The sequence below is a fragment of the Brienomyrus brachyistius genome, unplaced genomic scaffold (assembly GCF_023856365.1).
Source record: "Brienomyrus brachyistius isolate T26 unplaced genomic scaffold, BBRACH_0.4 scaffold35, whole genome shotgun sequence".
Classification (NCBI taxonomy): Eukaryota; Metazoa; Chordata; class Actinopteri; order Osteoglossiformes; family Mormyridae; genus Brienomyrus; species Brienomyrus brachyistius.
In genome coordinates this window covers 492,455-516,226 of record NW_026042310.1, presented here as the reverse complement: position 1 = coordinate 516,226, position 23,772 = coordinate 492,455, and the positions used below count along the sequence as shown (strand labels likewise).

Below are 23,772 nucleotides of genomic sequence, written 5' to 3'. Positions count from 1 at the left end.
TACGCCTGTATTTTTAGACCTGCACAGAACTCGGCCTTCGAACGCCGATCCACCATTCCAGCCCTCCTCCTTCACATCCATCCTCCCTTTTCGTCAGTCCTCCCCCACACGCCGGAATCGCCCTGCCTCCGTCCTTCGCCCCTCAGAGGCGGTCACGCCGATTCCTCCGCCCGCGCGCCCCCGATTAACGCTTCAAAGCCTCGCTGTTCCGGACCCCGGCGTACGGAACGGCACGGCAACGAAGAGCAGAGGGAACCGCACCGCTTCAGATGGGAAATCTCAGTAACGCCCCTTTTCATTTCCCAGTAGCATCTGCGGCAAAGGCAGGCTGTGCGCTCCAGGGGACCGGTCACTCCTCAGGCAACACAAAACACGGCCAGCTGTCAGAAATCCTGCCTTTTTTTAAACCCAGCGCAACAAAATGTTTTTATATATTTCCTCGCAAGCCATCAAGCACCCAGCTTGTCACGGAACAAAACAAAAGTACAAAATCGGTCCCTTTGGACACTTTTCTGGTTAGTAACTTGTACTCAAAAAAAAAAAAAAAAAATCGGCCAAACAAACACAAACTGCCATTTCGGAGAAGATCTGAATGTTTTCTCACACATGGATCTGCACAGTACCCCCGGTAGGCCCAGGAGAGGAACCCGAGCACCTGAATTAGAACTTGTGAGATCCTCAGACAGAGATGAAGCGTTTAAATCCACGAAACCGCTGCTTCACCTCTCCTGCCCAAGATGAGCACAGACCCCCGCAATGCCATCATTATGGAGTCACCTAACCCCAGCGGTCGTTCAAATTCCGTTCCTTGTGAGTGACTTAAACGCCGTCGTCTGCCATGCCGATTGGTTCCAAGGATGTGACCTAAGGGGAGGGTCTCGTTTCATTAACACGCGTCAACCCCGTCAGTGACACACAAGTGCAGGGCAGGTGGGAAAAGGACCCTGCCTGCTATTTCCAGCCCCCTCCCCCAAAAGACTCTGCAAACACGCCCTGCATGTGCTCATCCCCGACGAGGTGACGGTAGGGGGCTCCCTGTCTATAACATCAGGGATCAACTCCACCCTCCAACACGGACGAAAGGACAAAATGGCCCCTTGATTGAGGGGGGGGGGGGGCAAGCGGAGATCAGAGCGCCTTGACGTCGTGGCCCAAACCGACACGCCTGATGCACGGACCGGAGCCAAAGCTGCATTCGTTGATTCCTACTAAGCTTTTTTATTTTTTATGTTTTAACTGCGTGATTCATGCGAGGAGCTTCCACACAAACATATCCATTATGCTGACGGGTTCAGAGAGCGCGCCTGCCGGGACTCAAACCTACAACCAGCCCGAGAACCTTTCCTCAAGAGCCTCTCCTCACCCACATGACAAAACGTACGTCCACAAAACCCAGCTACTACTGCTTGTGCTGCATAAAAGTTTCACTGCAAGTTGTAGGCTCAGAAGACTAACAATCCAATTAAAATAATTTTAAAAAACCCATTCATTAATCACTATTAATTCTTTAAGAGAATCTGATGGACAGCTGGTTAATATCAGTTACAGTATGATCATACACACAGGTGCTTGCGATTGTTTGCTCTCCACGCCATGCGATTTACATTTATATTGGCAGGGAGCGTGATGTCTCAGTGCCCGCTGTGCTGAAGCGGGGCCTCCCTCATCAGTCAGGGGCCGGATGGCGGCTGGATTGAGGGCATCCAGCCCAGACAGAACCGCACCCCTGACTGAGTCGGGCGATTCCACTCCATACTGCCGGCACTGATGTTGGGGTGGGGTTAAGTCCGCTGGATATACACAGCGTACCAAGAAAGGGATTATGACATTAATCAAATGTCAAAATCAAATGACACTGCTCACCGACAGTCTCCCAGTAAAACAATACCGAACAGACCAAACAAAAACACCCAGTTACCACAAGCAGGAACACGACAACCCCCCTCCCACCCCCCCGCCACTGACTACTGGGCTCTCTAAAAAAAAAAAAATGCAGCTTAAGAGGAAGGAGAGGAAAGCAGGGAGACGGAGGAAGAGGCACAAAGGGACTGGAGCGAGCGAGCGGTTGTCATGTGACTCAGGCCGCGGCACGGCCTCCGCGGCGCGGGATCCCGCTATGCCCGCGTAACGCGACAGTGACAGGGAACCGTGCAAACCCCAGTCACGACAGCCGACGTGGTTCGGCTCCTCCAGGACGCCCCCCCTCCCCTTCCAAAAACAGGGAGACGGAGATTCGAACAGTAGGATGTTTCGCGAGGCCTGGATGTGACTGATTCATGATGGGTGGGGGGAGGCTGACAGAGCAGATGTGGTGGGGGGGGGGGGATGTTACAGGTGAAGGGAAAAAAAAAAAAAAAAAAAGATCTGACAAGCAGGATGTAGAGAGGACTTTAAAATAAAAATTTTTAAAATTCAGTCACCTGCTCTCCTAAAGTGACGAGTCAGGGCTGCACTACAGTGAAAAAAAAAAAAAGACATCTAGAGAGGACACAAATCCCCCCCCCCCCCCCCCAAGGAACAGTTCCCATCACACCTTTCATTCCTTTATTCCTTATTTGCTGTCCCTTTTCCACTTACACCACCCCCATGCCTTCCAATACAAGAGCAATTACTTCCAAGCACTCATCATGGTCACATGGCTCGGGGGGGCCGAGTCCATTTCGCTAAACATCGCTAAACGCCATGGCGATACGCTAATAAGACATCAGTGCAGAGACCCAACATCAAGGGGCTGTCCGCACATGGCTCTGACACTCCTCCACGTGACACTCCACCACCACCCCCCCCAACCCCCCACCACGATGGTCATAAAACCTCTTACTACCATGCGATAAGGACGCACTTATACCGGTGCCACTACTTCTCTCGTTGTGTGCAGTTTGTAAAGCCTGATCTCAGTTGGCCATTTTTATCTTCGTTTTCTCCGTTTTCCCAGGATAAATTCCTGCCGGAGAGCACCTTTAAAAATCACAACATGGGGAATTACCTGCTATAAACTGTAAACTAGTTTTAAATCTATGGCCTTTTTCGAAAAGGCCTGTTTCTTTAAGAACATTATAATAAGATGATATGTTTTATTGATCCCAGGGGGACAGGCTTTTATAAATAAAGTGATCTAGTTAAGTGCAGTGTCATTTGGCAGGGTGTGCTTGTTCTCACAGTCAGTCAGTAAAGAAGGTCAGTGAAGAATTCCTGACTGCAGGCTACATGTCCATCAGCACACTTTTTAAAGGTGTCCCTCAGGGTTCAGTCTTGGGACCAGATGTACTTGTTAGCAGTACTCGTTGGCAGAAACAAAACGACCGTCAACCCATTCCCAAAAATATTATGTTGTTTCTATATTTGGTAACGCTTTACATTAACTGCACCTTCAAAATGCTTTTATATTGCATTCAGAAAACGTTCAGTACACCTTCGTAATGCATTCATAAAACATAAACATCATGTATACCGTAACATCCTAAAATCCCTTAACAGCTGTAATATACATTAATAAAAGTTATAATTGTATAATCATGTAACGTTTGTTATTAATGTATATTACAGCTGTTAAGGGATGTTAGGATGTTAAGGTGTACTTGCATGCTGCTTATGAATGTTCTATGAATGCATTATGAAGGTGCACTGAATGTAAAGCTTTACCCTATATTTAAAAGGCGTATCTGCACAATATCAATGAACAGCTCAAAAGTACTTTAATAAAATCCAGTTAGCTGCATCTCAATTTAGACAGCAAACCACGTGGACTTGCACAAGCCTCTCGGAAGACGTGAAGCAGCTCTAATTATTAGATCACCAAACAGGCCAGAAATCCAGGTGGAACCCCGATCTGATATTTAGCCAGTTCTTTGGAGCCGCATCAAACCAAAATCGCAAGCTAATCCGAGCCGGGGGTGTACCTTGACGCCGCGGATGCGGAACTCGGCCAGTGCGCGGCTCATCTTGGCGGCCGCCGCGGGGAGGTCCTTGCCGCTGGCGATGACCTTGACGAGGAGGGAGTCGTAATGAGGCGAGATGACTGCGCCCTGGAAGGCAGAGGCGCTGTCCAGCCGGATGCCCATCCCCTCTCCACTGCGAAAGACCTGGACGGGGGGGGAGGAAATAATGGGCAAGGTAGGGTTAACTCCAGTTACCACGCAAGGTTAGAAATGGCCCAATCACAGGCAGCTAGCATTTGCTCACATTATACAAGGTAACATTTGATTAATGTCAAGCGGATTCCTGTGAACATCTATCATGATAGTTTCATTGATTTGAGTTATGTCTCTGTAGGTCACATTGGGGGGGGTGGATAGAAAAAAAACTAGCTGAAAGTCTGTAGAGCTTCACCAGCTGACCTCTCCTCCTCCTCTCCCTTCATCCTTCATCTAATCCACTCTTATCCATACGGAAGTGCTGACACGATTCCGGTTCAGGCACCTGACAAACTCCGATAGAGGAACAGTGGAGCTTATAGCCCCAAGAGCCACCAATTTTGCTCAATTACCCTGACAATTGGTTTGATTTAGCCTAACCGGAGGGAGGTCAATTCAGAACTGAGGAAGTACGTCTATAGAGCGCCCCCCCCGCCAGTTCCCCAAGCGAGGAACGACTCCTCAGTTGGAGCCAATCAGGGGCATAAAAATGTCCCGGCATGCTGCCCGGAGACGGCGGATGTGAAATGGAGCGCGGGAATGCCATTTGTGGATGCGGCCGTGCAAGTGGTCTGTCACGAGTTTGCAGGCATAGTCCATCCTCATCACGAGAGCCAACACTCCTGTGCCGAAGCATAACCACTACCTCGAATACGATGTCCCCGGCTCCGACTGAGAAAGATACGAGGCAGCCTGATTAAGATTAACACGGGTACGGTAGTTGGCTCCTCCCGAACAGGCCACTGAGGGCCACTGAGATCAAGGGAGTTTTCCCCAAGTGAATTTACTTGATGTCCACATCTCAACAAAAACTCCGGTCTACCGGCTGTTGGGGCAGTTTCTTATGACCCCACCATGGACGTCAACAGTCGCTGCACCTTCAGATGAAGCCTGCTTAGATAGGGTTAGAGAGACAGAGACGTCTTTATTTTTTTTTGTCCCACAAGTACCAACAACTGCCAAAGAAATGAGACCACAGACTAAACTCTTAGGAGGTAGATCACAAGTCCACTGTTGACTTCACAGTACTGGGACATAACGTCAACCATCATCAGGACCCGCTACACTCAAAGTGCCTGTAGTCAGACCTTAGCTTAAAGCTCAGCTACAAGCCAGCACTAAACCCAAAATTTCATCGCGAAAAATAAAGAGAAACCCATAAATATTTGACAATGTTCCTCCCCAGTTTCTGTCCTGGGCATAGTTCAAATTGCTTTGAGCATTGCAGACTGCAGACCACTATACTCAGAGGGGAAACACAATATTTATACTCCTAGACGTTGGCATGCCTGGCAGTATTATTGAGTTTGACATTCCTTAGCTTCGGCCCTTTTTTTTTTTTAAAAAAACACGCCGAATTGAGTGTTGCCCATTCGCATGCTGGCAAATGAGACATACCTTCGGATCAGACCTAGCAACACCATCCACAGCCGCCTTGGAACTAAGCGAGTAAACTGGTTCCGGTGTAAATTCTGTCCTGAATAGACTGTCCTACTACTCAGAGTAGCATGACGCAAGTAAAAAAATAAATAAAAAAACATGCTGCTCTCAGCACTCGGACCACAGGACTTTATGCTCAGGACCGGTCCTTTCAAACTGGTGCTGACATCCGAGATCATCTCTGGCCAGATGGCTCCAGGTACCGGGAAGAGTGTGTGCGGGAGGGGGGCAGATTAGAGCACTGGAATGCTTTGGCGGGAGTGTGGGGGGGCGAGGGGGAGGCATGAATCAAAATTCAGGAACCTTGGCCGAAGCCCTCAAAACACGATTATGCTAAACCTGCTCGCGTCTTCATTAACTGCCGGTTAAATTCGGGACAGACTCCAGGATTGATTCTCCAACTGGAGGCATTAAGAGGTCCAGGTCCTGCTTATCTAATGATGCTGGTTAGTGTGCGAAGCCCGGGAAAAATGCTCCCCCCCATCTGCAAGGTGCAGAAGCAGCAGAAGTAAAAGCCTCGTTACAGGACTCCAGGCTTACGCAATCTGCCCACTTCCATGTGGACAGTTCTACACCCAGTCCCAGTATATAGACCAAGACCGTTTCACACCAAATTCGCCCAGGCTTGTTTCAACATGGCTTCCCTTAACGACACTGGGGTCTTGCGGTACCTCCTAATGCGACACTTCCACATGCATCAGCATTGGCGCCGACCCACTCGAATCCCTCAAGCCTGGGGAATGGCAGCAACGTCATGGCCCAGTTGAGCGTCACCAGCCGCCCCGAGGGTATAACGGAAGACCGTTTTTTTTTTGCCCTTTGTCATTGCCAAACTCTCAGGCTGGCATGCTGATGCTTACTGAAGACAGAGGGTTAAACCCATGTCCTCCTCCACATGCGAGGCCCGTGGGACATCCATGGGACATCATGGGGCCCCACTTGGTCGGTTCCGCAGCGACAGCCTGAGAACTTTCCAGAAAGCTGGAGACTTCAGAATGAACCCCGTATTCTGGTGGAGCGGCGCTTATGGGAACAGTGTGGGAGGACGCCCACACACGATAATCTCGAACCCTCTCATCTCCGAAGATCTGAGAACAAGCTAATAATATGCATGGTTAGGATACGCAGTGAGGGCGTCTTACAGCACGAGCAGATGATGGCGGGGGTGATGGGGGGGGGGGGGGGGGGGGGGAGCATCTCCTCGTCACGCCAAATCGGCATCTCATGGTCACTCCATCAGACCAGTGGGCAGTGGCATGAAAGCAGTCCGGAGGCGCACATGGAGGGAGACGAGGTTCACGGGGGGAAAATAAAAATAAATAAATAGATAGATGACATATAACGCATAGGTGCCAGAGCGCGTGACAAGCCGACCGGAACATCCCGGTCGCCATGGCAACCAGACAATCCAAGATGGCCGGCAGCCAATCCCATCTTCCTCTTCGTAAATCCATCTGTGCCCCCCCCAAAAAAAAGTAGGTCACGACACCCCCTGCCTCTCCTGACAGCTACAGCAGCCGCCTCATATTCAGCTTTTCCAACCAACCCCCCCCCCCCCCGAACCCTCAGATAAGACATCAAATGCGGCACTGGGCAAGCAAGCCGGGTCGCTGTTGGCTGTAGCTACAGAGAACCCTTGTTCGCCGGGAACCAGCTTAAGGAAAAAAAAAGCAGAGCGCCTTTACACAGCTCAGCCCCTAGGGGGCAGTCTCCCTCAGCCACCAGGCAGCGGATATCATTTACACAGCTGGGTGACTGAGGTCCATGGATGCCACGTTCAGAGCTTGAAGCAGCATCACTGACAATGTGACAGACGAGAGTCTGTAGACCAGGACACCATGGCAGCAAGAAGAGGATGATGATCTGGCCTTAAGAGGCTGGTGTCTGAAGGCCCAGTATCAACCCCTCCTTCTGGGGTTCACTCTGCTGTTAGCCCATCCCAGGAATCAGAGGGTACGAGGCATGGGACACCCAGATAGAATGACAGGTGTATGCATGTAGGAAATAGGCAGGACACCAGAGTACCCAAAGGAAACACCGCATACACAAATTCAGGATTTGAACCCACAACCCTAAAAATCACAGCATCCCACCGCTTGTGGCCTTTCAGGAGTTTCTGTGACGGAACAGAAGTTTCAGGCCAGAAATGACGCAAGACGACCTTCAGAAAAATCCAACTTTAGCAGAGAATGTCAAACAGAGCCCTTTAATCTAAGCCTCACTAATGAATGTTTTAATTAATATCTATGAAAGCGTGACACTGCCAAAAGGTGTTAGATGGGCCCTCAAATGTGTTGCTTAGCAACACCACATCCAGAGATAACATCCATAAGCATCACATAAACATTCGTAAAGGTGTTACGAGCATCTACGGCACAGCTGAGCCTTTTATCTCCAGATTACCCATAATGCCCTCCCCCCTCCCCCCCCTTCTTCACTCGCTCGCCACGCTTAGGGCACTAGCGCCTCTCGGAGACGCGGCCAGGCACTTGCTCTTTGCACTGATGACCCTGGCAAGGCCGACCGCAAGCGGAGCGGTGGAACCGCATTCAGCACGGTCTCCATTGGTAACCCTGGCGTTTGTGTACGTGGGGGGGCGAGAGGGGGGAAGACATCCCCCATCGTGCAGAAGAACATCTAATGAGTCGAAGAAAAAAAAAACGCCAGCGAGACTAGTGGTAATGTAAATATTACTCTTAATTAGATTAGACATGCATCTGGGATCGGAAGGTAGGACAGCCTGGAAAGGAAGGCGGAAGGGGGGGGGGGGGGGCGATCTGTGGCATACGGCCAGTGAGGTGATCAGTGGAGCGGGATAGATTGGCGGGGGGGCAGTTTAGAGGAGTAAGGGGGCGGGGGCTTGTATGGAAGAAGAAGAATCACTAAAGACGGTGGATGGAAGGATGGAGGGACGATGCTTAAGAGAGGCTCAGCGGACTAAGTACATAGAACATAGAACGTGCCGGAAACCCAGGCGAGGGAGAAGAGGAGGCAGGAGGGGTGAGGATACACAGACTCCGTAATGGACTAAACAAGCGACGGTAAAAGGCAAAAGACGAGGAGATTTCATTAAGCCCCCCCCCCCCTCCTGCCTCCGACGGAGAGTGCGAGTCTGGAGAGCGTTTCATTACGGACCGGGGAGTACGAGTCGCTCTGGGCTGCGGGAGGGTGATGACGGGCGTCTCGACGCGGGAAGCGGTTACGGGCCTGAAGAAATTCTGCTTTTCTGAAATCCGAAAGAGCGTGAAAGCGTCCCCAGGAACGACGTGGGATTGGAAGAAAACAGGCAATTTATTTAAAGGTACGGGCACACAACCCATGCGGGTGGTGGGTGTATGATTTAGCGAGGCGTATGCGTGCCCGCAATGCCAACCCCCTTGCTGCGGAACAGGGAAAAGAGCAAGAAGAGAAGGGGGAACAGAAGGTCTACGAAAGATTAAGGAACACGGACACTATTACTTCGGTAATATCCCATCAAGATACATTATGAAGCATTTAATGATCACATGACCATTAATATGATCACACAGCCAATCGGAGTTGGAGTTTAATGCTGGGGAGGCATGGGTCTGCCTCGAGACTCTTCTCGCGGGTGATTGGTCCAGCCGAAGCCTTCATCGAGAGCTGTCCCTCCATTTGCAGGGATTCAGGTTAAGTAGCTGAAGGTCTGTCAGCGGGAGGCCTGCTCACCCTGGCCGTCGGCCTGTGTCCCCCGCTCCCTGCTCGGCTCGCTGGCCTTATTCCACCCGCAGCTTTTACAGTCGCGCATAAATAGGTTGTTACGGCCCCGGAGAGACCCCTTAACGATTAGCCGCGCTCAGCCAACAGCAACGGCCGCCGTCTCCGGATATTTACTGGTGGCCTTAAGGTCCGAGAGCCTTCCAGGCAGCCCACGCAGACTGACCCTGGCCTCTTTAATCCAGCCGCATTAACCGCTGCGATCTGATAACCTTCCGGTGCCAAAGAGGCCCAGTTACCCAAGGAGCTGAGATCTTTAAAAAAAAAAAAAAAAAATACAAGAAAAGAAAAACAGAACTAGCACCTGTGTGCGTCAGCACACGACCTCAGCGGAGAACACCAAAATCTCGGCGCCCGACCAAAGCCATTCCGGCAAATTCTGCCTGCATGGCTCCACTCCCACTGAAAAGTGTCCTACTGGGTGCTCATTTGCATATCTGAAGCCCGATTCAGCCCCATCCAGAGACAAAAGCACTAAAGGCAGATCCAGGAACCATCCAAACCCGTACAGGGGATAAGAGAATCCCACTGCCAGCCATCATCCTACACCGTGACTGAACACGCCGTCTTTGGGGGGGGGAGCAGGAGAGCGCCCAGGCGGAGGGGGCGAGGGTGGGGGGGGGGGGGGTTGGATGTCAGGGGGAATCATGATCTGCAAATATGCTTCTCCAACCGTCAGATTTATTTTTTTTTTTAAAAAAAAACCAGTATGAAGCTTTCTGTTTTTTTTCTGAGACTTATTTAGAAAACCGGCAATAAAAACACGCAAAACCAGGACCAGAGAGAAGAGGCGTCCTTCAGCAGCTCGGTGCGAGCGACCTGCTCAGGCCCACGGCCTCTGGTGGAGGCGGCCCTCCCCTCCTCCAGAGACAAACACCCGCTGATTTGTGCATCGCCGGCGTCCCAAGAGCCTCTCCGGCGTCAGTCAGAGGGATGTGGGCCAGATGTGCGGCATGTCGGTGAATAACATCCGCCGTTTAGTGGAGACAACGCGTTGATTTTAAAATCCTTTTCAGCCGGGAGTTTGCGCGGCTGAAACCCCGCCCCCCCCGCCAATCCGCAGAAGAGACTCCTTCAAACGAGCTACGAAAACGAGATCTAACCTCCGCCGTAACTAGCGGCGTATCCCTACCTCTGCTAGTAATGTTAATTGGCAAAAACGGCAATGATTCTCCACTTGTCGTCCTGTCGAAATCCTAAACCATACATTACGCAAGAAAAACAGGCTGTTTGCTTCGCCCAAATTCCAAACCCCGCACGGTATAAAATAAAAAAAATAAAAAATTTACCAATCAGCTTTGTTAAAGGCCCCCTAAATCACCACGGGCCACAAATATGTGCTTCAATTCTTCTCTATCTTAACATTACTTCAGACTGAGGAGTCTCACGTCTGTAGCTATGCAGACAATTTAAATGCAAATGACAGACCCGGGATGTACTGTAACGCATTCGCCTTCAAATGAGCCCACGTGGGGCATGATTGTGAATCTCGCGTACGGGGGGGGAGCGATGCAGCCAAACCGCTGCGTCTTCGGCTTAACTGTTGCATAACAGCCCAATGGAATCGAGCGGGCGCATTAATTACATTGTGCAAGCCTTTGTTTACGTAGCAGACACCCTAGGACATTATCCGCACTCGGAGTCGCCAACGTGTTGGGGGCGGGACTTAACATCCCACTGAATGGGACGCGGCAGGACATCATTATCCAATGAGATGGTGTGAATCGCCGAGTGACAGGGGAGAGGGAACTCAGGGTGCCAATCAGCTTTCAGCTGGGGTCAGAGAGCCTGTGGCCCCGCCCCCTGTATACACCCACTAGAAAACAGGATGACCTTTCAGCTAACGTCAAGGTCAGTCCTATATATGCATAGATAATGGGAAAATCCGGGGATCAACCCCATCCATCCATCTTGAGCAGATCCAGTCAGCTTAATGTTAATAACGGTTTTCAGTCACATTACAGTACGTTTCTCGGTATTAGCCGTTATGCTGTTGGGGAGGTTCATAAACGCACCGTTCACAGACAAAGGCCTTGCAAAGAGGATGCAGCAACAGAGCGGCGTGTCGGTCAGGGTTAAGCTGTATCGCGGCCCACATTCCCACGCTGGCTGAGGTGTGAACGGGGTGGAGGACGGACACACACACAGAGCAGATAACGCGCTGGAGATCCGGGCCACCACCCCGCGATAAACAACCTACATCCTCCGGTGACTCCTCACCGCTTATCGGACAGCCTGGGTGGCTCCCATCGCTCTCCAGGCTCCCATCGCTCTCCCCCCCAGTGCGGGGTGTGCTGTAAAGCCGCCGTAAACATGGCCACAGTGTTGTGCGTTCCCCCGATAAACACTCTCGTCTCCACACTCGACGTAGCTCGGGGCCCGGCCCGCCTCGCCAGAGAGAAATCCGTCTGAGCACGGCCCCCCCCCCCCCACCGGGCTAACTGGGGACGAGCAGCCAGAACAGCCACCAGACTGAGGGCAGTCACATGACAGTCACGCTGGGCTCGACAGCCCACTCATAAGGTTATAGGGAGGCCAGATGTCTTTCGGCAGGTGGGGGGGGGGGGGTTTGTCCTCCCAGCGCCGCAGTAGCAGACGGGTGGGTGGTGTTCTCTGGGGGAACAGAGTGGCCAGCGCTGTCCGTGCTGACAGAGCGAAAAAGTGTGGGAGGTGGTGGTGGTGGTGGGGGGGGGCGTGTGTGTGTGAGTGTCGGTGCCAGAACCATTTAGGGAGAACAACTTTAGCAGCAATGTCCTGCTGAGGGAGCAGGGAGCGTGGTGGGGGGGGGGGGGACGCGGCTGGTCACACACTGCCCCCCCAGTAGCGGGATCTAACGCCTGCTAATCCACGCGTGCCGACTGGACGCCTGGCGGTTTTTTTTCCCTGCATGCGATTATTTCCCAACTCTCTATGTGGCTTAGATGTAATTAGCATGAATCACGATGTAATTAGCATGATGTAATTAGCATGAATCACGATCAGAGCGCTGTGTTTTTGGGGGGGGGGGGGGGGATGGGCTCAGATACGATGCAGGTGCGTTTATGAAGGCAGCGACGTGCATGAGACAGAGGAGGACTTTCGAAGACACTTCTCATGCATGTCAGGGGAAGCGGGAGTGTCCCACAGATGGCACGGGGGCAGGACACCCCATTTAAACTCCATCACTCTCCATCCCCGTCAGTCTGTCCACCTGCCTTCTTGAGAATCGCTCCCATTAAACCAGAATACACACAAACAACCAGTCACCCCACCCCCATTTACCTCCTGAATCATCCAAAAGCTAAGACCCCGCTGCGCGGCGGATACGCGATGACGAGGCCGGCGAGACGCGTCCCATCGCAGTGTCCGAGCTGCGCGTCTGCTTAGCAGACGGCCTGAATCGGGGGCCGACGTGGGAACCACAGGGTCTTGTCCCGGCAGCTGGAGAGTGCAGCTGCTCTGGGCCACATCTCTCTCACACACACACACACACACACACACACACACACACACACACACACACACACACACACACACACACACACCTCAGCCCATCCATCACGTCAAACTGACTCATGCCTAATTATACGCCAGCATGAAAATCCCGCAACCACCCACGCAAAACATGCGACCTAATAGGAGGGCCCTCCCCCTGCAGGCTGCGCCCTACCATCGTGTACAGCTGTGACCCTCGTGGACCCTCTCCACGCGTCTGTAAGGGTGGACCAGGCTGCACCCGGTAACTTCCAGATGGCAGTGACCTACGGAGGCCCTCGGTTCAGAACGGACGGCGCAGCCATGTACCTCCAGGCGGCCCGTGTCCGGCTGGAAGCCGCGGGCCGGGTCCTCGGTGGTCACGCGGCACTGGATGGCACTGCCGTTGATGCGGATGTTGTCCTGCTTAAGGCCCAGGTCCGGCAGGCTGCGGCCCTCGCAGATGTGCAGCTGGGCATGCACCAGGTCCACGCTGCGGGGAGGGGGGGGGGGGGGGGGAGAGGCGGGGTCACAGACACAACAAACTCATTGGCTGACGGACTTCACAGCCCGTGTGATACAAAACGGTCCGGCGCAACACCTCGCCTGAACCTGGCATGGCTGCGGGGGAGGGGGGGGGCGTCGCATTTAAACAGACTGGCCCCGCTGCACGAGCGAGCCTGCCGGCGGCGGCAGCTGCGGCCAGATGGAGGCGCCCACGTATCGTTCCGGCGGCTCCAAACTCACTGGAGCGAGTGGCAAAGTAAAATGCGAACCCGGCTGCCCACCTAGACCAAGGCGTAGCTCACGACTTCATAGTCACGTGCCATGGGGGAGGGGGATAAAAAAAAAAAAAAAAATGCTTTATTTTAGCGACACCTCCCATCCCTGACACTCCACTGCAGCTGGAGATGAAGATGGACAACATCTGAGCACCAGAGTTCCCAAAATAGCCCTCGTTGGCTAAAGACACCCTTACATATGAAAATCTGCACTTAAAACCGCTTACAGGAATAACCACTTAAACTGTGCCCAGTGGGAATGCATTATACTCCAGGAGAGAAGTGAGGAAGGAGTCCCCCCCCCCCCCCACAATAGTACATACCCAGGAAACAGCAACACATACGCAAATCACAGCGCAGAATTCCCACATTTATACAAGCACCTCGCTGACTAACTGATCTCCCAGACAATGTACGCCTAGCGGTTTGATATTCCTGCCGCACGCACACGCATTCTCACGCGCCCCGCAGCAAGAACGACGCCAGTCATCACTTTCCGACAACGATTTCATATGCAGGAGACAAATTTGAGTTTAATTTCCCCTTCGACTGCGAGTGCTTCAGAAGGCATTGCATTATTCAGGCCCGTACACGCGCCACGCCGCACTCACGCGGCTTGCTGTTTTACACCCCCTCGATAATAGAGCGGGGGCTGCGTACCGGAATAGCAGATGCTGCTTAAGTGCAAAACAGGGACCATTTGGTGGAATCTTTAAAAAAAAATAAATTTAATTGCGGCGAGTGGCAGTTACATCACAGCTACCTGCAGTCAAAAATTAAAATTTAACCGACCCCACCCCAGCCAGCACCCCCGCAAAAACAATCCATTAAAAAGTCACAAATCCCATCTGGCAGATGGCTTGACTGATCTGATAGATGCCCAGTGTCCAAGGAAACTTCCGGATAGAGTCTCTACACATTCTTCCCCCCCCCAAGGATTTGAATGCGTGTGTCTGAGCTGTTTTTAATAGTTCCCGATCTGGAGAAGTCAAAGGGCACCCGCCTCTCCTGCAAAATCGCTTGGGGGGAGGGACGACATTACAGCTGATCCGCGGGAGATACTCTCAGGTTTCGTATGCCAGGCGAGGGACAGCTGGCAAGGTTTAGGGGGCAAAGAGGGTAGGCGCTCGGAAGTCGATTCGCACAGCGACTGAAGCAGAGAAGCTACTGCCCCCTGCCTGTGTGGTGGGGAACTTGCGCACACGTTGACGTCTCAAAAAACCGCGCGTTATCCGAGTGATGCAAGAACAAAATAAAAAACAGCAATTACAATGGAATCAAAGAAAAAAAGAAAAAAAACAGGCCCCAAAAAAAAAGAATTCAATACTCTTAGAACTTTCCAGAAATATTTGGCGGCATTCAGGAGTGACCAATAGGACGAGCGGCTACTATTTCTGGGGTATGAATTGGCATTCCCTCATTTTACGACGCATCACAAAAACAGGCAGCTGAACATCCTGCCCCATTGTGCCGACTGTCCAAATGATCCAGGCAATGTGACGAGACGACCTGCGAGGGGACAGAGTGACAGACCAGGCAGCCGAAACGTCCATCACGAAGGTCCGCGGCTTGGCAGCTGAGCAAGGCGTTTAGGGGGATGTGAATCCGGGGAAAATCGCAATACTGTTCCATCCCATCGCACTCTGCGCTAGCTTTGATGTACACCCCCTCAAGTTTACCAATCCAGAGAATATTTGGGGGGGGGGTGCTTCCCAAAACAAGGCACACTGGTATGTGGCTTAGCCAAGTAAGATGTTGTGACCGGAAGGTCACTAGTTCAAATCCCAATGTCGACAGCAAGACCCTTAGCCTCCCCAATTGCTCCGGCTGTCTAACCTTGCGTTCTCAAAACGTATGTCGCTTTGGATAAAAGCAGCTGCTAAGCAAGTCAGTGCATCATAAATGTTCATGGGTGTGTGGCAACTATAGATCACAGGGTATTTCACGTGTGGAAAGACTGGAACTTAAGAGCAAGGCTAGGACAGTGCCCAACATTTCATACAGTGGAACAGTCTTGCGTTCCCAGGCCAGCGACAGCTCGTAATACCGCACTTCGAAATCATAACTCCCTCGGACAGCCATCTGGTCAACTTCACGCCACGAGCTCATCTCATTACAAAACCGGGCACTCTCGAGCGTCTGTGAGATCTCTGACAGGTGGAAAACTTTCTTTGCCGAAGTGCTAAAATATCAGAACTCGTCATCGAGACGACGGACGTGTCCTGCAGATGGCGACGAGGACGGGCAGGGCACTCACTCGGTGACCTCCTCGGTGACGGTGTGCTCCACTTGCAGGCGAGAGTTCACCTCGATGAAGTAGTACTTGCCGTGCTTGTCCACCAGGAACTCCACTGTGCCGGCGTTTTCGTAACCCACCTGCGCAGAGAGACACTGCCAGTCAATATGGGGTGGGGGGGGGGGGGGGGGGGGGAGGAGGTTGGGGTTAGTTCTATATGCTAAGAAGCCTGGATGCCCCCTCTCACAGACGACAGCAGGAAGGCTTGCGGTTGTTTTAGCATTAGCGATATGGGCGGGGTGGAGGGGGGATATCTGACCCCAGAGCAGAGGGACACAAAAAAACCTTGGAATTCCCGCCCACACTCCCGCATCCTTCAATAACATTTTTTTTTTATGATGGGCAGGATTACTGCCAGGAATCTCAGGGGCGAGTTTACTTTATTAACATGCTTTGAAACCTGCCGATTACACGTTGAGCCTAATAGATTCCCTTTAATGAGGGTGTTTGCCAAGCAGTTATAGGTAAATTGTAATAAAAAATGCCGGAAAGACCCCCTGGAGTACAGAATCCTTGTTCGGTTTTGTGTTCCCAAAACCTGCTGCCTCCCGCCACTGGCACCATCCCCACGGTGACGGCGATTAACTCCCTGCCAAAAATCACCGTAATCTGATCCAATTCTTCCTCGACGACCAATCTATCCCTCTTAATCCCATCCTTATCAGCCGCTGCCAAGATGAGATAGATACGGGCTCACTGGAACTCAAAAAATGCCCCCCCCCTTCCCCGAAACAAATTTATTAGCAGCATGAATAAATATGAGTCACCACTCTACTCATTCTTCGAGCAAAAAAAATAAATAAATAAAATTAAAAAAAAATAATAAAAAAATCAATTAGGAAGATCTAATCTTTGAGGACCATCCAGCATCTTAAGGACCAGAGTACGGTGGGTCAGGAAACATTTTAATTAAAAACACCTGAACGCCATGCAAGGTGAAGGACTATGCAAATAATTCCTTTGATATTAAAGACGACAGGAACCACCATAACATGAAAAGCGGTAGGCGAGCAAAGTAGCTCGATCCCCTTTAATGCAGGTCTTCATACCCGCCCCGCACTGTAGATGCGGCATTAAAGTGCGGTTTCAAAAATGCGCTCAGTAAAAAAAAAAAAAATAAAAAAAAATAAAAATTGCAAGGAACAGACTCTATGAAAATAAATCTCCAGGTGGCACATAGAGAATAACTATCATTTATATCCATTGTGCTGAACTCTCTGCTTCATTATAGTGAGAAACATTCAGATATATTCAAAGTGGGGGGTGGGGTGGGGGGGGCGACAGGAACACAAATCGGTGCAGGAACAGGTGGGCGACACGTGACGGAAGAGGAGAATTAGCGAGGACTCCGAAGCCGAAAGACGGCGCTTATGAATCTCGGGTGTACGGCGACGGCGGTGATCGCCGGGGAGACGCCGGCGCTGGCGAGGAGGCGGTGGAGGAAGCGCGGCTTTGACGGATCGTCACCCGGAAAATTCTCATCTGCATGCGTCTACTGACCCGCTGCCGTCGCACTAGCTCTTGCAAACAGATCATCCCTCATCCACGGTATGGGTGGGGTGGGGGGCGGCAAGACAAAAACAAACACGAGCCCCTCGCTGAAAAATTTCCCACACCCGCCTCTCAGATACATCATTGGCATGCACACAGCACCACAATGTCGCTAAACAAAACAATCATAAAAAAAAAAAAAAAAAAAAAAATTTAAAACATGCCTCCCCCCCAAAAAACCAGCCATAACCCCCTTCCCCTAACAAACATCTACATGAAGCCCCAGTTCAGAAAGGCGTTTTCGGATGATTCCACCCATGTGATACTTTCACAACAATGCAAGAACACGGTACAACTTTTCCCCACCGTGGCGACCTTTGACCTGCCTCTTAAACTCCTTTAGACTCTAAAATAATCACGGCTCCACATCTTGCGAAAGTCGGCGTGGGTATAAAACCTCATCAGGCATTGACATTATCAGTGGATTCCTATCTGAAATCGGAGTAGAGGCAGCTGGTGATATTTTCGACTGGAGATTTACCTGTCGGGAGCATGTCTGACACCGGTGGCTTAAGTCTAGCTGGAAACTGAACTGCAATTAATTACAGGAAGACTTGACATGTCAGAGACTGATCCGGGACATGGTTTCACCAGTCCGCATCTGACACATCAATTAGTAAAAAAAAATATATATATTATTTTATTGTAAGTCCTGAATCGCCTGGAGAGAGCTCTTAATGAGTCGAGCGCACGTTAAAGGCAGCGCCGACAGCCTTCGTTAGCGGGGAGACGGAACTTTCCGAGAGAAAAAAAAAAAAAAGCAGACGAGGAAATAGCAGGTGGCTCAGTGAGGGTGTCAGGAGAGCGGGGGCACGATGCCAGCGACGGGTCTGATACTGTCTGGGGCGGGAAGCGGGAAATGGCGCTAGCAGATCATGTCTCCCGGAGAAATAAGAGAGATGGATGAGGAAGAGAGATGAATGAACAGATAAACACGGATCACGAGCATGAGATGGGAATATTAGGAATAAACAAACAAACAATGGGGGATGGGGCTTACATTTGCATTATACTTATTTAGCAGACGTGCGGTCAGCCTGCAGCAATGGGGGGGGGGGGGTTAAGGTCTTGCTCTGGGGCCCAATAGTAACATTACTCCGGCGAATCTGGGATGTGAACCAGCAACCTTCCGGTCACAGACACAGCACCCTAACCTGCTTACCTACATACCAGCCACCAGCAAAAAGTGTGGGCCCAAATGGAGGAGTGAGGACTGGGGGGGGGGGCCCATCGGCGGTGTCTGTTCATTGGCTACCCTAACTTTGAGACCCTCCGATTGGATGGTGAAAAAAAATGTAGAAAAAGGTAGACACTTGCTGGACATTTTGCAGAAAAAATAAATGATTAGTTTTCTGGCGGACTTGAGTCTCCAAAGTAACACGCAGCGTTACCACAGCAGCCACGTCCCCGTGTGGGGACAGGCGATCGCATCTAGGCTTGAAGTTTATATCCTAGAAAATCACAGCAAGGTAATTAACCTGAGAACACACAACTGTCACACACAGGCCTAATTAAACCAATCGCCCACGAGAACGACATCTGGAAAACGCCCATGGGACTTAGGAAAACAGAAACGCACAAACAGTCACGTCCAGCATTCCCGGGAAGCCAGTACTACGATGGGGGGGGGGGGGGCAGGACAGAGCTGCCAGATTTTCGTGGATGAGCCATAGCAAACAGCTGGGGATTAAGGCTGGGACACACACACACACACACACACACACACACATCCCACCAATGCGCTCCGCTTGGCCGCCATTCCCACCTCACAAAGCAATTCCGCAACTTATCAGAAAATTAATGACAAGATGGAGGCAGCCAAGTGGAAATGTGAGCAAGACAATGAGGGGAAACAAACACACTCAGGGTTAGCAGATAAGTAGGGGAGGTGGAAAGAAAAAAACTAAACAAAAACAAACAAAAACAGATTGCAAACAAAAGATAAGGAGAGGCGAAGGGGGTTACGGGGCCGGCTCAGGAGCCCACGGATTTCGTTTGACGTGGGTCGGTGGCGCTCTGGTCTGGCTTTTCGCACGTGGAAATTAAATACACACTGACTAAGACTTCCACAGGGCATCGGCAGAGGCGACGCTGACCGGCAAGGCGTCCCTCAGACGACTCTCTGCCTCCTCCTCGTCACCCGGCTCATACGTCGCAAGACTTCCGGCAGCTTTTAATTAATGACTGCACCGCAGCCCCCCAAGGGGAGGGCTCTATAAATAGGCGTTAGAATTCAAGCTGTAATACATCTATTTAGCAAACGAAGATGAGGGTTAAGGGCTTCTCTCAAAAGGCCCGATGGGTGCGATCACTAGGCAAATCCTGGGATTTGAACCAGCAACCTCCTGATCACAGGCACGGTGTCCTAATTCACACACCAGCTCCAGCTCTTGGTTTATCCATCAGGCAGTTTGGGGCTGGTGTGTGGTTCTTTGGTTTAGGACTGTACCCGTCATCAGATGGTTATAGCCATAAATCCCAAGGCTGGCAGAGTGACTTCACCACTAAACCCTTAAGCGGGGCCTTCGGGGATCTGGGAAACCTTCCGATTCTGTACGGGACTTGATCAGCTGAGCTATCAACCACCCCCGTATTGGGAAATTCTTAGGGAGCCACAGCAAATAGTCAAACATATCCAGGAATATGAACCTGCAACCCTCCGACCCCCCCCTCCCCCACCACCACCACTCCCAAGGCCCAGCCCAGGGAGTCTTCACAGCTCTACCCTGTTCCCCCCCCGTTTGAATTAAACTCCACAGGACTGCAAACTCCAGTGGCTTGCACATTCAACGAGGCAAATCAATATAGATATGCAGTCCCCCCCCCCCCCCCCCGGCCAGTGGAGGGGGGCCCCCAGTGGTGAGCCTAGAACTCCACAAAGATCAAATGAGGATCGATTCCAGAGATCAAATAGAAAGAGTTTGCGATGTAGGACCCACGGTTACTTGCTTGCAGATAAGGGTACCTAAACTGCGGCAGAGATGGAGCAAGTTTCCTAGGGCATGGCTGGGGGAGGGGGGGCAAATACTCGACTCCCACTTGACTCAAAGGTGACATCTGACAGGAGCTCAATAAAGTGGGCCCTTTCCAGCAGAGCAGTTTCTGTCCGTTTTAGTTTTGTGTTTATACGCTCAATACCATGTGGGTGTCAGACTCAATTATAGGAGGGGGTATTTCATAGGAGGCCTACCCATGCCACCCCTGCCCCCCCACCCCAAGTCAACTCACTCCTAGAACTGTTACCCGGCATCTGCTTTGCTCCGGTTTGCTTACAGAATGAGTAACCTCATGGACAGCAGAGATATAACGATTTCCGCCCCTAAAGCCAGCCAGCCAAAGGCCAGGGTGGCTCCGGCCACACAGATGTCCCGCCCATGACACAGGGACCCAATCCAACTCCTCGGAAACAGGCTCCACCCCCAAAGAGTTGCGTTGCCATGATCCTAGGAGTTGACGGGAAATTAACGCACGTCTCATTTTCCTCCACTAAAGTTCCACCCCACCTCCCACATGAGCGCCATCGCGTTTCGCCATTTACATCCCGCTGTGTTCGCTAAACCGACATCGCAGCAAGGGGCCTGGCCGCTCCACGTTGCCGGGCAGTTTGGTGGAGGCTACACCCTCTAGTGGGCAGGAGTAGCATAGCAGTAATTGGGCGTGGTCTGCTGCAGAGAGCGAGCAGAAAAGTTTCAGAACGGTTTCTGTGATGTTAGCCCCGGCTAAGACTTGTCGTTGTCCGGAAGACGTGGCAATGAACACGGTGCAGGCATCACGTTGCCTCAGTCATCCCAGATCATGCTGCCATGACGGCACTACGTGAAACGGAAGAAGAAATCAGCAGAGAGAGGCCAGCGGGCTTGGACTGCTCACCGTGCTGACCGACTCCCCTAAGTACCTCGGGGCTTGGTTCCTCGTCACATGAAGGACGCCATCCAGTGGCCACAAGTGTTACTGCACACACACAGCAGTCATGGGAGTTCCTGTTCTTCCCCTTCAAGCCCTAAGCCAGAATTTACTGCCACAACAAACCACATCAGGGTGATAAAACTGAACCACAAGTAAACAGTTAAACCAGATTAAGGGCAAAAAAACACAAAAAAAAAAAAACAAATCACAGATGACTCAAACTAATGATCGAACACCTCGAACCTGAAGAACACCCCCCCCCCCCCCCAACAACAGGCACGCATTTGAATGTTCCGTTTTGTTTGTTATTATGGGATGTATTGCAGGTCTCTCGCATCCCCTGATGCGGCTTACTTTTAACCACTATTAGCTCCACGCAAAGATATCTAATTAGGAAATTAAACATTTGAAGGACAGAAAAAGGAGAGCTGGATCATTTAATTGCCAAGTACCACATTCTGGTAATGAGAAGGCAGGTGGGTACTAACAGACTATCGGTATTTACAGGTAGGCAGTCGGGAGGATCAAAGGATGACAGACGCAAGCATTTACATTTACTTACTCAGCAGACATTCATCCGAAGCGATGTGCAAGTGAGAGAGCAGAATGAGTAAGTTTCCCTGGAACGATTACGGTTAAGGGCCCTACTAAAAGGTCCACTGTAAAAATCACACTGCCAACAAGGGAATGAGAACCCATAACCTTCTGATGACAGATACAGTCCTAAACCACAGAACTACACACTGCCCCCAGCTCTAGGTTTATATATTAGATGGTGTCGCTGTACACCTGCCTGGGAGCGGTGCGCAGCTTCGTGGTTTAGGACCTTGCCCGTCCTCAGAAGGTCATGGACTTGCATCCCATCATTGGCAGAATGTGTTGCCGAGCAGTGATGATACTGGCGCCCATATCCAGAACGTTGTTGGTTCAAACCCCACGACCCTCAACTGCTCCAGGGACTGACCCTGCTTTCTCAAAATGCCACGGATAAAAAGGGTTAGTTACACAGGATGCAAAAAAAATGAAACTCCAGCAGAAAGTAGAAATAAGCCCTTAAAATAACCCCCAAAGCCTCCAGCCTATCGCCCCAGTGCAGGTTCATCTTCAGTGCTTAAAAGGAGTGTGGGCATTAGCCTGCTGACTCTGAGCCCAGCAGGGCAGTCGCATGTGGGTCCGATCTGCGCCCTCTGGCCAGGCCGCCGGCGATGAACAGCCACACAGGCGTGACCGGCTGGCAACAGCCTCACGTCCTAAATGATTAAAATAAAAGATCTGAGCGTGAAACACTGTCGGCATCAATAGAAAACGCGCATCCCTTCAGCCAAGCGCAACAACTGCCTGGCTGCTGAGAGAATTTTTAACCAGAACTCGACGAGTTGCCATTCGGGCGGCGTACGCAGCTGTACGACATGCTTCCACAGCTATTACTGACGCACACGGCCTGAATATTGTACTGGGCTAATCAGGATCTTGCACTAACTGGTACAAAAGTAACTATCAGCTTGGGCAAAATCTGAGGGACACTCATACCAGTGCCATGAAAAACCTCGGGTGGCATTTCCCAGGATGCTTGTTGCTGGCTCATAGTTGACGTGTCACCTACTGGGCCGCACCGAACGCACAAGGAACTGGTCCATTCTTCCCCTTCATTTTCCTCAGACTTGAGGGCAACATTTACAGAGTACACCTTGGGCACGCGAGAGATGGACTGAAAAGATCAGGAGACGTGCTGTAGAACAGCGTTCCAACAACCTGGTCCTCAGTGACCACCCCCTCCCCCCCCAAAACAGTCTTCAGTTTCGCTTCCTCCCAGTTCCCAACACACCTGTACCTGGTATCGTGTTTGGTGATTAGCTGGGAGTGGGCAGAATGTGCACTGTCATGGGGGTGCCGAGATCGAGCAACACTGCTTCAGAAAACAGAAATGTAACCAGAATAGCATTAGATTAAGTCCCAAAAGGGCCCCCTGCATTCTGCTAAAATGAAATCGATAGGCTACTGCCAGAGGAGGGGGAAAAGAAAGCAAGAAAGAAAGAAAGAAAGAAAGAAAAGAAAAAGAACCAAAGGTCTTCGGACAAAGGTGTGAGCGGTACCTGTTTGGCCAGGTTCACGGAGTCGGCGGTCAGTCTGTCCCGCAGGTGTGGATCCAGCTGAGCTGCGGGAGCTATCTCCACAACCTTCTGGTGCCTCCTCTGGATGGAGCAGTCCCTCTCGTACAGGTGGACCACGTTGCCGTACTTATCGCCTTAGAAAGACCGAGGATCTCAATAAAAGGAACATTTCAACCATCGGTAACATCGTCATTGCATCCAGGCTCCCGGAAAAATGAAAGACGTCCAACAAAATATCCAGAGTTGAAGAAAATCGCTTTGTTTTGACAGAACTCGAGCCGTACGAGGGTATGTAATGAGTGACACACACTACGTCCCTTTCAAGTTAAATTTATAATAAAAGGAGATTAGAAAGACTTGTT

The 23,772-nt window shown here is 51.2% G+C and overlaps 1 pseudogene; it reads right to left on the bottom strand.

Annotated features, from left to right (window-relative positions):
- The window catches only part of LOC125721668 (pyruvate carboxylase, mitochondrial-like), a 52,427-nt pseudogene that overhangs the window by 14,052 nt on the left and 14,603 nt on the right, over positions 1-23,772 (bottom strand).